The 15,727-nt window shown below is 43.7% G+C and overlaps 1 protein-coding gene across 1 annotated transcript in view; it reads left to right on the plus strand.

Annotated features, from left to right (window-relative positions):
- Positions 1-15,727, plus strand: part of efna3a (ephrin-A3a) — a 55,707-nt gene that overhangs the window by 11,515 nt on the left and 28,465 nt on the right. The window lies entirely within an intron of this gene.

The following is a 15,727-nucleotide window of genomic DNA, read 5'->3' on the forward strand; positions in this document are numbered from 1 at the left end:
ATTACATCCATATTCCACCTTATCCCATCTCAGTGTACATATATATATATATATATATATATATATATATATATATATATAGCTGTGTTTCCATTAGTTTTTTGCTAAATAAAGGCGATATTTCTCAATTTTCAATAAAGTACTATTGCGCTTGATCCATTGTTCAGTTGAAAGGTGTTTTGTGAATGAGCTGTTACTCTCATAAAGTCTCATCATAATTCTCTTAAATTCTTGTCATGCAAGACTTCACTTTGAGGACATTGACTTCACATAAAGTGGTCACCTCTTGCCCCCTGCAAAAAAAGTTTTTTGCATTTTTGCGATACACTTTTATATATATACCACCTCATGAGAGCACTTTAGCGATATTTGAGAAGTTCTGCGAAATGTAGGTGTTTCCATTACCATTTTTTTTTTCATTGCAATATTTGGGTTTTACGCATTTCTAGGGGTAATGGAAATGCAGCATGTGATCAGGACATCCAGTGTCAAACCATGTTGCTTTCATGGAGGTGGACGTGTTGCACACATGGTACCAGAGTCTGGTAGTGGGAACAACAGAGAACCAGGTTGAACTTTTCCTGCAGGGAAACATGAATCAATGGTTTTATTCTGTTCTATTGTACCAATCAGTTTTATTGCAGACTTGGTCGCCATTCACATCTCCATACTGCCTTTTGAATAATGTGCGTGTTGTATCTTGTGGACACACAGTGTTGCACAAACCAGTTATTGTTTGCACACAAACACATAATTCAGATCATAATATATCTGGCATATCTAGAATTGTACCCAAGTGTTTTTCTTTTATTATTATTATTATTATCATAAATGAAACTTCTGGCTATGGGGGGTTGTTGGCGTCTTTGGAATGTAATTTTCCAGAATAGTCCAGCAGAAGGTTTGAAATATCCAGCTGCGAGTCCTTGAAACACAGAGAGAGATAGAGGGAGATAATCCACCCTCACCAAGGTGCCCTTTAGCAAGGCAATAAAGTTTTAACTGTCAAGTGATACAGTTTTATAGCCACCAATATGTGCCTGGTTTTACTGTGTGTGTAACCCTTCTCTCTCGTGAACTTAGTCTGCCGCGTTAAAAGAAAAACAAAAAAAATCATCACTGCTCATGTAAACAAGTCTCGATAGCAGAGAGTCGGACAAAATGATGAAGCCGTTTGTATGCAGTCTGAAAGTAAAGGGAGGAATTAAACCATTATACGGTACACACTCATTCTCTGACAGTGCTCTACTTCAGCATCCAGTTACAACCACGGAGCAGTTTATCTCAGATCACAGGTGTTTCTGGGCTGGAAGACGTCTCCTCTCACACTTGAACACACAAACCAAAATGACATTTCTTCCTGCTTTTCTTCCTTAAACCTCGCGATTTATATCAAGACACACTGTAACACTCCTTCCGCGCACACCAACGCACTCCGGATTTTGCACACATTTTCAGTACACTTTTCAGCTTGATTGGAGATGCTCAATAAGGAAATAATTGTAAAATTGTATTTACAATTGAGAAATTATGCAAATTTCCCAGTACTTTCTTTCAAATACATGCAGAGTAATCACGAGAAATTGATTAAACTTTTGATTTGATGACAGTTTTCCGGATGCTGTTGAGTTATCGGCGATGTGTTTTTATAAAAACAGCTAATCAACCCCCTCCACAAAAAAATAAGAAAAAAAAGTCTTTTGCAGGACGTGCGTAACACATTGTATAACTAATCAAGGAGAAATGGAGCTTTGCATGCACACACAGTCAGAAAAGCTGCTAACTCTAATTCCTCTCTGCAAAGCCCTGCAGGTGTGGTCCACTCCTCCTGCGCTGGCTATTAGCACAGCCTATCATTGGTATTCATTTCCCGCTCCTAATTCCCCCTCAGTATTTTTTTTCCCCTCTCACTTGACAGAGGACTGTGGGTTAAACGCCGGGGGGAGCGCTTCATCACGACTAGATCTGATCCAATTAAATACAGATTTAATCAGCCCCGCAGTCGGCGAGTGAATACGCAATGTGATCAGGCCATTGGTAACTGGAGGCCCGGCAGAATTGGCGCTGGTTTCCACCCCCCAGGCCAGAAGATTGGCTTAGTGGGTGAGGAGGCACCTTGGTCCTATCTGACCTGTCAATTGAGCACCTCCACTGTATCTGCACATAGGTTTGGTTTTCATTTTTTTTTTTTTTTTTTTTTTTTTATCATAAGGTGACTGCATCTCAAAGCGGTTTCTTAATTCTCTGCAGTAACCCTTATTTAGTGTTGTGAGTTTCTGCCCCTGCGGAAGATGTGCGAGGAGTGTTGATACAAACACCCAATTAATTACTGATTTAGACATTGGATTCTATCGGTGGCCGGCGGGAATGTTCTGCAAGGGGTTAATCTTTCATTTACTGGCCTGTCTGCCAGCGGCCGTGTGGTAATCCTCGAGAAAAACATCTCTACCTGCGCTGGACGAGGAAGATTTTTACCTCCTTCGCCCCCCCCCCTACGAATGGCTGCAGCTGCTGATTGTTGAAACCTTTTACTCTGCAGAGGAAGCAGTCCTGTGATATGAAGTACAGCTCCCCAGTGCCCCATCAAAGTCCACTGTAACTGCTGTGTCACCTTCAGAGTTCCAAGGGAGGATCGTACACGCGGATCTGCTGTGGAGCCTACTAATGAGAAGTCACTGGGAAACGGGTTGCTTTTTAACATAGCCCGGCGTCTGGGGTCGCTTCAGTCACAACCCCGGCCTTAATTACAAATCTTTCCATTTAGTGTTTTGTGGCGTGTGTGTGTGACACTGCTACTCTACGTCTAGCTTAAAAAAAAATAATAAAAAAAATATCAAACCTGGCCGTCATTCAGATGTGTAACTGTGTATATGTGGTGCCCGCCTGAGTTCGCCTCCACGTCCCACGCGATGCAAACACCGCGGCATTAAGTGCACTGCTTTGCGCCTGAACCAAATCCAACCTGGCAAGCAGATCGCAGCGGCTGGCAAGTTTAACGAGCTCGGGGTTCGTTCCTCATCTAGCATGCCAGTCACTTATGTTGATGCAAACAAGTTCCCGCTTTTTCTGTCTGTTCAATGTTTACAGTGATGAATTGAATCCTATCAGATCTCACATCCTGGGTGTCATTGATATTCGGAGCATTCCTCAACCTTTGCTGAAAGAAACACAAACCCTGAACGAGATGCCTTGTGTGATTTTTTTATTTATTTATTTATTTTATTGTTCAGAAAAGCGTATCACGGTCTATTGTATAGGGGGGGAAAAAATGGAATTAATGCAAAAATGACTTTAGGAGATTTCATAGTGTTTTCCGGTGAAAGATCCAAAGAGGTGTAACTGTTAATTACTCTGTGAAATGATTCCAGCTTTTACTGTGAGCGCTTCAGTCACATCCTGCCCCTGGGACGGCCATCTTTTCACTCTTCTTCCACCTCAGATCAGTAGTCTTTAATTGCCTCTTGTGTTTGGGGGAAGGCTCACCTCGCCTGTTATTTTCACGTGTAAATGAGATGAGGAGAGAAAGGTTACCCTGAGCTTCACAAGACTGAGCAGTCCTTCAGGATGGTCTCGGCTCACCCCTGCTGTAGTCTGATATCTCAAACAGAGCTGTGTTTGAAGTGCTCGGTTGGGTGCTTGCGCATCCTCCGCTCGGGCGGGAGTCGCGACGCTTGTTCAACTCTGGCAGCCCCTCTCCAAGTTCCTTCTTTTGTATTTGCATACCGAACAAACAGGAAATTGTGTTCATTTGTATGCAAATGTGTTTGTCCCCAAGGCTGGGATTTTGAATTAAAAGTTTTACCGTCCCATTAATTCCAAATTACACACAGGCACTGACATGGGCTCCTCCACCCGGCAGGGGGGTATCCGATTTGCCATCCAAACGCATCTCTGTCAGTTTAGGCTGTTTAGTTTGCCATCTGCGAAACTGAGTCGGAATTTGGATTTAATCTGGTCCACTGATTTGCAGATTGATCGTCCGCACCACGTTGCAATCTCCTCTTAATTATCTCACGAAAATATGCAAAGTTTCTGGTGTGATTGATATTCGGGAGTACTACTAGAGACAGATGGGAGGAGGCCTTGGAGTGGCTGACTGACAGGTTGTGAGGAGCATAGCGAATGAGAGGGAGTGGTGAAGGCCGTCCACCATGCCGACGTGGCACGACTCATCAGCCCCGCTCATTAAAATACATGTACAACCTTATGAAAAATGCATGACCCCGTCAGTGACGTGTGGCATGTATGGCCTGATGCTGACAGTCAAGGTAATATGAAAAATTAGCAGCTACGCATCTGCTCCTCAGAACCGACTCTGGCATAATATTGTAGAATCTGCACTAACATTGTGCCAGTTTGGCCAGTAACTGTATTGATCACAGTGGCTGAACGCTGGTTAATCTGTATCATAGGTCTTCAACAGAGGGGGGTCCGTGACTCACTCCTGTCTAGCATGTCCACGGAGGGGGTCGCAAAATCTTTGGTTGATCAGACATTTTTTAATATATTTTTTTAATTTTCACCCATAGATTTAAAGAGTTGTATGTTTATGTTTATGACAGTCACACGGGCACCCTACTGTGCACATTTTGAATTTAAAAGAAAAAATTATATTTGAACCTGTGCATTATTTGAATAGCTTAATATTGAATGTGTAATGATAATAATAAGGTATATTTCTAATTAGTACCAGACCGAGTTTAATATAGAATACATATAGGAGGTAGGGGGGTCAATACTTAACCTATCAATTAGTTTGGGGTCCTTGGCCTAAAAAACGTTGAATCTGTATAATATAGAATAAATTATAGATACAGGAGGTGCTGATCTAAAATATGCACCTCTGCAGCATTTCCTGTTTTTACCAGGCCCAAATTTAAGAGAATGAAACGCCACAAATGTCATGTGTTTTGATTTATTGCAACCTTTTATTTTTACATCCTGAGCTTATGTAAATATCACAAGAAAGAAGTAACAAGAGCATTTTACTGGGAGTATTTACGGGGCTCTTCTTACGGCATAAATTAACAGGCCTGATGTCACTTGGACTGTGTTTTATTTTTTGTTTTTTATTTCTCCATTTTACTGCTAGTAAAATAACTTTTTCCCTGTAGTCGTCCTTCTTCTTTGAACACAACAGAAAATATTGAAAATGTAGCCTGGCTGGACGCGCGCCACGCCCGACGCGACGTGTAAAAATGATTCGTTTTTGCACACGAGAAGAGCGACTCACTTGCCCGCACAACTGTGTTCGCAAATTAATAATGCATGGGGCACATCTCGTTCACATGCGGACTTTTGGCTGATATCTAATGTGCCTGTGCGATGAGCCACGGGGGACACATCATGTTTGATTCTCCAGTCGCAGAGTGATGGTGGTTTGGTTCTCAGATGCCAGGTTTCCCAATAAAAGAGGGATTCCAGCTTTGTCTTTGTCTTTCCAAATACCTTTTAAACGGATTACGTTGTTTGGATGTGGCACCGTACCCAACGGAGGAAAGTAATGACGGTGACTTGTAAGAAATGTCAAAGATACAGATTTAAAATCAAAAAATGTCATAGTCTACTGTGCTTAAGAAATCCGGTTAACGGTGTAAGATTGGAAAATATTTTATTAGAAATTTGTCTAAATCTTGTCCCTGACAAGGTGGAATCAAATTATTCTCTCTCCCTGTTGTCTTAGCAGAAAGGATCTTTTAAAATAATAGAGAAATCGCTCACTGAATGAAACGTGGCACACTGCGTGCAGCGATCTCCCTGTATTAACTTTGAGTGCTGCTAACGCATAATGTAGTTATTCTGTTTTCATATTTTATCTCAATAATGGCACAATATTCAGAGCGTCCATTCGGAGAAATTGGCTCGCGCGTTCCGTGCAGTTGTTTATTATTTGCAGTGGAAAAATCGATGTGAAATTTATCAAGAGCAGATGGAACCAGGATTGTTTTGCACCTGAACGAAACCGCTTTTCTACACTCAGGAATTACTGGGCGTGTTTCTGTTTTCATTAGCAGGACGGGTAAACACACTTCCTGCTCAGCTCACGTTACTCTGATTGCAAAGAGGACGCCCCCCACCCTCCCACACCCACGCCCGTCCCATCGGTGATGGTTGTCCTGTCGCCTTGTGTGTGTAAAGAAATGCTAGAGGTGAAATTTGAATACAAATTGCATCAGGTTGCTGCTTTTTTCACAAAGCCTGAGGACATATGTATTATTTATATGTTTAAAACTCCAGTTTAACAAATATTTTTTGCTCTGTTGTGCTTTTAAACACATAATAATACATTTTCTTAGCCCACATGCTGGTTGCTTTTCAGTTTAGTAGCAGATGTTGGTCAGGAATAAATATGGAAAGGATTCGTACTCGGGGAATAGGTGTGAATTTAGCAAGTAATATGATTGCTTAGTCATCGTATGTGCTGCATCGTCCTTACAGTATTTCAGAGGGCCTGCTGCTCTCGTACCATCTGTGACAGATAGTAGTGCTTTGTGATGGGAGTTCTTGATGAGTTACTGCACCAGTGGCACAGAAACAAATTAAAGCCTCTTTTTTTTTGTTTTTTTTTTGTACTTGGAGTGGAGATGAGGGTGAATGTGGGAAAAAGTAATGGTTCGTAATGGGCGCGCAAATTAGCGTCTCTGTTTGGGAAGAACACCCCAAAATCAATGCCTGTTTCCACAATATATGACCTAGTTACTCCAATCCACAGGTTGTGAGCAACTATTTTTATGTACTTATCTACCCGTGGTGACAGGCTTCAGTGCAGAGACAAAGAATTGCACCGGGGCAGAGCTGAGACGGGGGGCAGCGGATACCACTGCGGCAACTAACCCAAGGCTGCCTCTCATCATGGGTGAACGGACGCTTTATTTATTTATTTATTTACTTATTTATTTACTACGAGAAATTACTGTTCCCAGCAAGGTCTGTGGGTTTTCTTGAGGAGCTGGGTCATGGTTTCTGGAAAGAGATGCTGCTGTTGTATTCTTTACAAAAATAAAGACAGAAAAGAAAAGGAAAAATCAACCCCCGGTGCCGTCTAGTTCCATTATTAAAGCTCAGCAACTGGGTGAAATAGCACCAGAGACCCTTGACTTTGAGGTGGACTGTCCCTTTAAAAAGTCGCACGTGGAAACTAAGACGCTGTTTTAATCAATCACAAGACAGGGCAAGTGAAAGCTGATTAATATTCTTCAGAAGGGAAAAAAAAAACATTGATAACCACTCAATCTGTTGCAAGCTCGCGCACCTCTTCGCAGTTTCATTCCCGTCGCTATTGTTCCGCCTTTGAATGAACTGTCACAGAAGCACATTGTAGTCCGTGGTGTACATGTCCCGAGATGACGAATGTTGTGACAATTGCCAGAAGTTATTACAAGTCATTCTGTCGTGAGTGTCAGGAAGCAAAGCGGTTGACTCGGAGCAGATATTTGGCCCGGAGGAAACCTGCGGCGTGAGGGAGTTTATTGGGGCAGCGGCTGGTAAAAAAAAAAAAAAAAAGCGGACGTGAGGTTAAAGAAGGCGTGCAGTACACCGCCGCCATTATCACCCCATATCCACCGGCCAGTTAGCTGCAAACTGGGGGAGAATTGAATTCGACTGACTTGTCTTTAAAGAGTCCTAGAATCTAGCTGCCAAATCCTTTCTGCCTTTCTGCCCGAGAGCCAGCGAGGGTCAGCGGGAGTGCGTGAGTGGGCAACAACCGGCAGTCACAGCCACTCAGAGACACCCTGGAGGTGGGGGGGTGGGGGTGGGGGAGGGTTGGAGAGCTGACCACAGCTTGGCAGCTCCACTGGAGTCTGATAAGCTTTAATGGCACCGCCACAATGATTCACACCATGTGAGACACACACACACACAGGCAGGCACACACCTCTAGCAGCCTTGTGAGGAATAATTTCTGGACCCTGGATAAATTTGCAGTAGCAGGGAGTCTCTATTTACCAGTAATTGCATTTCTCTGCCCTCTTTCAGTCCTGCCTTCAAAAAATGTTCTGTGCCTCAGGAAGTTGAAGGTGGCTAGGGGAAAAGCAACAGAACATGTTGTCGGCCTCACACGGTGCTCCGCCGCAAGTTGACAGCTTATAGGCCAATCTGTACCGCACATGAATACAAGCTGTGTACGGGACGCAACCTGTCAGACCGACATGTTGCATCATCTGCATTTCCCGGAAAGCCCGCTCGACCGAAACCAAATATATTTAACCGGTGCATGTGGGTCGACTCGCTTTACAACGACTTAATTGATCCATTACTCACCACCGCAGGCGCTGCAGGACTATATTACAGCAAATGAAGATGTGCAAACGCAACATCTGTATTCTCTGCAGCTGTCAATTATGATAAACGGTCTGGGTGTTTGGGGGGGTGTTCATGGTGGAAGGGACAGCGGCTTGTCTGTTGCATTGAGGGAACAGAATGAAACAGCTCAGTATCACTGGGAATTTAGCTCATGTTGGATGATTCTCAATCTAGATCATGTGCCAACACCCAGTGCCAGTGCAGAAAGAGTGGACAAGAGACAGACATAAGGGTGGGTGGGCTGGTTGTGTAGTGCATCTGATTTTCACGTGGTTGATCAGGGGATTTTACATCCTGGACAGGCTTTTATTGGCCTGACCTGAAAGGACACATTACAAAAAGAAAAGAAGAAGAAGAATGCTCTGAATAAAAGCAGCATAAATTAAGAAATGCCCAGCTGATCAACAGAAACAGTCGCGCTCCCAACATATTCAGTACGCCCCATCGTACAAGACAGCAGCTTCTTTCATTGGATCTTTCTGCTAAACAAACGTGTCGTAAAAATGTACCACCTGCATGACTGGTAATTTACAGCCGACCATTATCTAGCTTAGCACAAATAATGGGAACTGCAGAGAACACAGACTGTATAAAGATGGACGACGGAACGGCTCCTCGAAAGTGAAGCCAAAGCAAGTAGAGCTCCCCCTGGTGGCTGTAGGCAGTATAGGGCATAGGGTCCACAGATTTGGGCCAAACTAAAACACTAAACATCAGTTATTTTTTTTTAGGTAGCTAATATGCTACTGATACATACCTAAGCGTGTGTGATTTTCTGAAGTTTAGTTTTAGTTATTTATGTGCCGCTATAGAAAAACAGGATGTGGCATGCCAACCCCTTGTATGTATAATTCAACATTGCCTTGTGAATGCAAGATGGTGCCACTTGTTAAAGAAACTAGCATGAGTTTGGCGTTTGACGTGAGGATGTGTCATCCATATTTAGATACAGTCTATGGTAGGGAATAGCTAGTTGTCGTTGTCATGGTGCACAATGACTTGACCGATCAAATGGATTGAGTGAAAGATATGATGCGAAATCAGTTGATTTTGAAGAAGCTTAACATTCCTCTTTTTTGTCGCTGCACAGTAAGTGCAGCCTATGACTTGATATATGCTCCCACTACAAAGAAATAAGTGCTGCAAACACAAGGAATGAAGTTGAGAACCATCACGGATACAATTAAGTTGGAGAAACACAGGGAAACACCATATGGAACAAACAAACGAAAAAATCAATAGCGTGAAACAGCCTCTTGAATAGAACACCCAACTCCTTGTAGATCACTGTTTTTGAAGCTTCAACTTCCCGACTCTAAGAAATAATCTGCTCCTCGTTAGTAGGCAGTCACTACAATGGAATAATGTACTTAGCAGCTTTGTCTGTAGTGAGTGACTGCTGTGCAGACTGGTAGCAAGTGGAACAGATTGCAGTACTGCATATGACTCAAAATGTCCATCTGCCCCCATTATGTGCGCTGTGTCTTTTTCTTTTTTCTTCTCCTGTTTTTTTATTTTTTATTTTTTGGCTGCTTTCAGCGCTATGCTTAAAGCCAATCACACATCTCTCTGTGCTTTTGGGAGTTCTTTTTGTTGTTTATTTTTTTTATTTCTTTTTGCAGGGGAGGTACTTAAACACACACACACACACAGGCAGGCAACCTGAGTACAACAGGTAATTACTTGCAAAGAATGGAGCAAGCGCGTGGGGTGCAAATTGCACTGTGACATGGCTCTACGGGGCCGAGAGATGTCAATTGGAGTGGCTGCCATTTGCACGTACACCTCATCCATTGTTCTCCGCGGTGAATTGCAGGGGGCGATGTCACTGTGTTTACATGCACCCGTTAGAACGTGGGTGTATTTGTTTGCCTTCGCCAGAGAGGATGATTTGCCCCTCGCTGGAGAACACTGACTGCGCACAAACCGCCGCTAAATGGGAACACGAGTTTAGCAATAATTTTGAACCCCTCTTGAGAGCGACACCGAGGTGTAGAGAACGCCTGTCGCCACCTGTCATAACCCTCCAAACAGCAGGTAGGGCAGGAAAAAACAGCCACCTGTCAAAACTCTTTTCTCTCTATTTTTTTTTGTTTTTTTCATTTATTTATTTTTTTGTCTTCCCACATCCACAGGATTACTGGTTTAATTCTGCTTTATAATCACTGCACATTGTTCCCACTTATTGTTTCCTCGCTCAATTTGTTTGTTTGTGTTCACACTTTGGCAACACAAATGTTCTTTTGTCATGCCAACCAAGCGATTTATGTTCAAGGCAATTGAATTTAATTTAATTTGCGAAGAGCATGGAGAAAGCAGGAGCGGGAGAAAGGTTGAGGGAAATGAAGAGGCACCTGCAGACGTGGCAAACAAGCAAAGCAAAGTGGGAAAGGCAAAACAAAAAAAACAAAAAACTAAAAATTAAGGCAGTTTTAGTTGTTCTTCCAGGCTGTATTCGGGGACTGTTTTAACCAGTTGTACCTGACAGAAAATGATGGATTATTCATTTAAAAGGACACAATTACCATATTAAGTAGGGGGCTTTTTTTCATTCACAAATCATGCTGCTATATGCGATGCTTATTCATGTGGAGATGCATTACAATAAGAACAAAGCGGCCCTATCACTTTCTGTTTCCCATGCCTTTGCCGCATGAGATGTGCTTGATAATCCCAGGTTGAAGCTTTACACTTATCTACTGAGATTAAGCTCTAGGGCCCAGTAATCCGTGGATCTTTTGTGGATGTTATGGCTAAGCATTTTTGTGAAGATACATTATTATTTTTTTAGGCTAAAAAAAACATCTTATTTCTTGATGTATTACAGAGCAAAAAGCACTTCCTTAGGATTAATTAAAGCTATGCGGCTGCTGTTTCAGTACTAAACAATATCGCCATTACCGCTGCTGATAACATGTATGACATGTTGTAGGGAAACAAAAAACAGTACATTAGAAGAGATCGGCACCTGTTTCGTGGAGTGTGACGTTCCACAGACTGGAACGTGTCCAGCTCCGCTCTCTGCTGGGCTGCTGGGTGGTTCAAGGCCCTCTGTGCAGCACGTAGCGGTGCCGTGGGGCGGCGAGGAAGGAGACTGATCGAACCGGTTTTACACTGGGGTTGTCATAGGTCTCCTAACTTCCTCGCAAATCAATACGCGCCTTAAACTGCAGCCAACCGGTTGAAACCGGCTGCAGTTTCCTCCCGACTCAGGCCCGGCCCGCGTTTCTTTGCAGTAATGACTGAGCAGTTTGAATTGAGCCGAGAGCCCCCGCGGACCAGAGCACACTGACTCATGTTGTTTGCGCGCATTAATAATGCATTGTAGCATGTAACACGGGATAATTAACTCTGCTGTTAAATACGAGATCAGTCCAAAGTGCCATTCTGCCGGGATGCGAGAGTGAGAGAGGGAAGGGTGACAACTAAGCCGTCCATCTTTGTTGTGAATGATTATAGGCTTTACACTTCTATTTGTTTCATCGTTATGTGCTACACACGGTGGGAAAAAAAATACATTTCCTGGATTTAGCTGCATCTTAGAGCTGAATTACAATAATAAAAAAATATCCCAGATGCTATTTTCAGCCACAGGTGCCAATACAAGACTTCTGTTTCAGCGTGTTGATACCACACTAAGACGGCATTTATTGTTTGGTTGGTCATTTATCAGAAAAGTTGTAAACATTTTGATGAGCGGATTATTCGTGGAAGTCAGTAACAGTAGTCAGTTCAACTAAATAAGTGAACAAAAGTAATGATGTTGGCTCATTCATTTGCTGCAGAAGAGAAACTGTAACTTAAGTATCGATCTCATCACGCCAGTATCGATCTGATATCGATTATGGCCTTGGTAACGATACTGTCGATATTTAGGTCGATACGCCGATTAGGTCGATGCGCCCAGCCCTACTAGGAAGTGCTTTTAGACCAGAAAATGCCAGTTCAGACATGACGTAATGAATATGACATAATTCACGATCCTCTTCTTTTTCCCCGTCACACCCAGCATGACTCATTGGTTTATGTGCTGTAGTTGCTTCGCGCTCCCCGGCTCTTTCCCCATCCTGAATCCGAAGTGGTTTCCTCTTGACTTGCGGCTGCTTTTGGATGCTGAGAACAAATCCGCGTCACGTTTCCAGCACATCGCAAATAGACCGATGCTGATTGCGATTTGCATTCTGCCTGCTCTAATTTAACTAGTGTAACAATCTAATTGATCACTTACGTGTAATTGGAATCATTTGAAGCTTTATGCTCCAATCCGTGTTAGCCATGCTTCAGTCCCTCTCTAACACTGCACCCTCCTCCTCCTCCTCGTCCTCCTCCTCCTCCTCCCCTCTCTTCCTCTCTGTGGTTCTGGTCCACTGCTCTCCCTCCATCTCCCTCGGCTCTTTATTGACTGTTGAGTGTAAGGCGGTGTTAAACCAGCATCGGTGTTATAGTGGGCATTAGCCCTTTGAACCGACCTTAATCTAACTCTAATAAACTCACATTTATTTTGGCGACACAAACACACACACATACACACACACACACACACACACACACACATATATATATATATATATATATATATGTGTGTACAGACAAAAATATATGGACAGATCTCTTAAGGGTGCGTGAGCAAAGTGTGTGTGGGATAGAGAGCTGGCCTCTGCATAAATGGTCAGCGTAATGGATGGGGGGGATCGCAGCACCAGTGCAAAGCCTGTCAAAAGCTCTTGTGTGCTGTGGCGTACTGGAGCCGCGCTTGAGACTCTCCTTTAATTGGAATGTAATTGGAGAAGCACCATTGATCATGAATCACATTCAGCTCCGGCTCCCTCCTCCCTGAACTCAGGCCTGTTCAGTTTTCCACTGACTGACTCTGACTCTTTTCTCTCCCTTTCTCTCCCTGCGCCTCCCCTCCCTGTACACCTCCTCCTCCTCCTCCTCCCCCCCGTAAGGAGAACGTCAGTCATGTGCAGTGGAGCGTCGCAGAGGAACAAGGCCCCCTACTGGGTCCAGAGCGCGTGGGTCAATGCGCGTCTGGGGCACAAGCCACAAGAAACAGGAAAAAGCAAAGCGAGGAGAAGGAAGGGGCACAGAGGAGGAGGGAAAGGAGGAGATTAAGTGAAAGGGAGGGAGGGAGCGATGAGATGGAGCGCACAATTGGAATCATTTGTAATAGCTTGCGCGCTCTATTGCGCCATTTCATCCAGTATTTAGTTAAAGGAGATTTGTTTTGCCTCCGTTGTTTGGAATACGCGGAGAAGTCAATTTGTTGGCTCATTTGTCAAACGCTGGACTGCGTTAGTGACATCTCAGCGGTGTCGTGGAGCAGAGAAAAGCTCTCTCACTCAGCTGGAGTGTAGATGGGAACCGGGCTTGGGGAGATTGCCTGTGTACCGTCTTAAATGTGGACTGGAAAACAATGAAAACTAAGGGCAGCGGCGGATCACCTCTCTCCCGAATTGATTCTTAAGTGGAATAGGGGGCGGCGTGAGGGAAGAAGTGGAGATGAGGGGTGAATATTGCGAAACACTTACAAAGTTACGGAGTTGAAAGATTTTACATCGACATTATGAATGGAAATTTTTAAACCCCCAATTTAAATAATCGTCCCGAATAAACGACAGTGTCTCAACGTGCTGGCGAAAGTTGTGCCACTGATTGCCCAAACTGCTGATGGCAAATTTACTCAGCTGAAGCTAATTAACGTTAATTGTTGACCAAACAGTGAATTGAGTAAACATCTAAGACGTCCCTTTCTGGTTAATATGCTCTCTGCGTGCTGCTTCACGCTTGTTCCAAGATGTGCTTTGTGGAGGAAGAAACAACATCACCACTGCAGTCTGCCTGATCAAGTTAAAGTAAAAATCAAGAGTAAAAATGGTTGACAGCTGACAGGCAGAGTTGTCCAATCTACCGGTGAGATCTGTTTTTTATGTCTTTTTCACAGAAGATATTTTGACATGTAACATCCACCGATCAGTAACTACAGACGTAACTAACATTAACCGTTTTGTGACAATTAACTGTTCTTCTGGGAAACGTCTGGACTCAGCATTCATGTGGATGTTATTTAGACATGTACCACACACCTAGACCAGACCAGGCATCCCCAACCCATATCAATGATACACTGGAATAAGTCTAATCCATGGAGGCCCCTACCCATTGACTATGTGTACTATGGCCAAACCAATCATGAAGTCACCCATCTTATCTTCTAGTACCGCTTATCCTCACTAGGGTCGTGGGGGTTGCTGGAGCCCATCCCAGGTGTCCCAAAGGCGGGGTACACCCTGGACAGGTCGCCAGTCGATCGCAGGGCTAACACATAGACAAACAACCATTCGTGCTCACACTCACACCTAGGGTCAATTTAGAGTCCCCATTGGATTCTGAACCTTGGAATATTAAGCCCTAAGTGGGCGTAGCCTGCAGTCGCCATGTTAGATGAGCTTTACACTTGCATACTCCAAATATGGACGTGGGCTGTAGTGTCAGATGTTGAGACCTGCCCACCCAACTCTCCACTACCTGTTAGCTCAGGCAAATCAGTTACAAACCCATACAGTTGTCATGAATAGTGAAATAAACCATTGAGACCAAAGCATTTTTTTTTGTAGCAGGCTGTAAACACAATTAATAATGCTGTAAAGTTGGGCTTTTTAACATGGGGGTCTGTGGGGATTTGCTCCCTTTTGGAGCTTCAAGTGGCCACTTGATGAACTGCAGTTTTTTGCACTTGCGCATGGGCTTCATTGCTCAGACCTGGATGTTGACGTCTGCCCGTACCCTCAACTTATATTAACCAAAGCCTCCCAAATAACAACATCCTGTTTCCAGACACCACAGGACACAGGACAACTGAGGCCTAAACAATATTAGGAAGGTGGTCAAACTCTCAAAGACAACTTGCTTAAATGCTGTATATCAGTTGTTCTGATTGGCTGAAACTGATCTAATTAAAGTTGGGCCACCTGTGATTTGTGATATATTTGTGTCTATTAAATGCTAGACATTTCCTTCAGATCTTTTACTTAAACTACACAATTCAGTCAGCAAAAGAAGAAGAGAGAAGTGGGTTGTGCTAGAAACTAGAATAAGGTCAAGGATCCTTCACGAGTCTCTTTATGTCTCATAAATAGCCAAGAAAATGTGATGAAATGGATGCGACGGAAGCGAGAGACGAACGTTTGAAAGAACGACGATTACCGACGAGGCGGCAGAGGGACCGATGTCGAGCTCGCAGTGTTAGAAGGGCACGGGAGCAAGCAACGAGCTGAACTCGAGCGGTCAAACAGACAAACGACGAGCGGCAATGAATAGGGAAATGAAAATAAACGGGGAGTGAGGAGATGAAGTGGAAGGTCGTGAGTTATGGGGAGGCTAGAGGAGAGAGGCCAGAGGGAGGTTGGGAGTCAGGGTGAAA

This window comes from Mugil cephalus, chromosome 14 (genome assembly GCF_022458985.1).
Source record: "Mugil cephalus isolate CIBA_MC_2020 chromosome 14, CIBA_Mcephalus_1.1, whole genome shotgun sequence".
In the NCBI taxonomy this organism is placed as follows: Eukaryota; Metazoa; Chordata; class Actinopteri; order Mugiliformes; family Mugilidae; genus Mugil; species Mugil cephalus.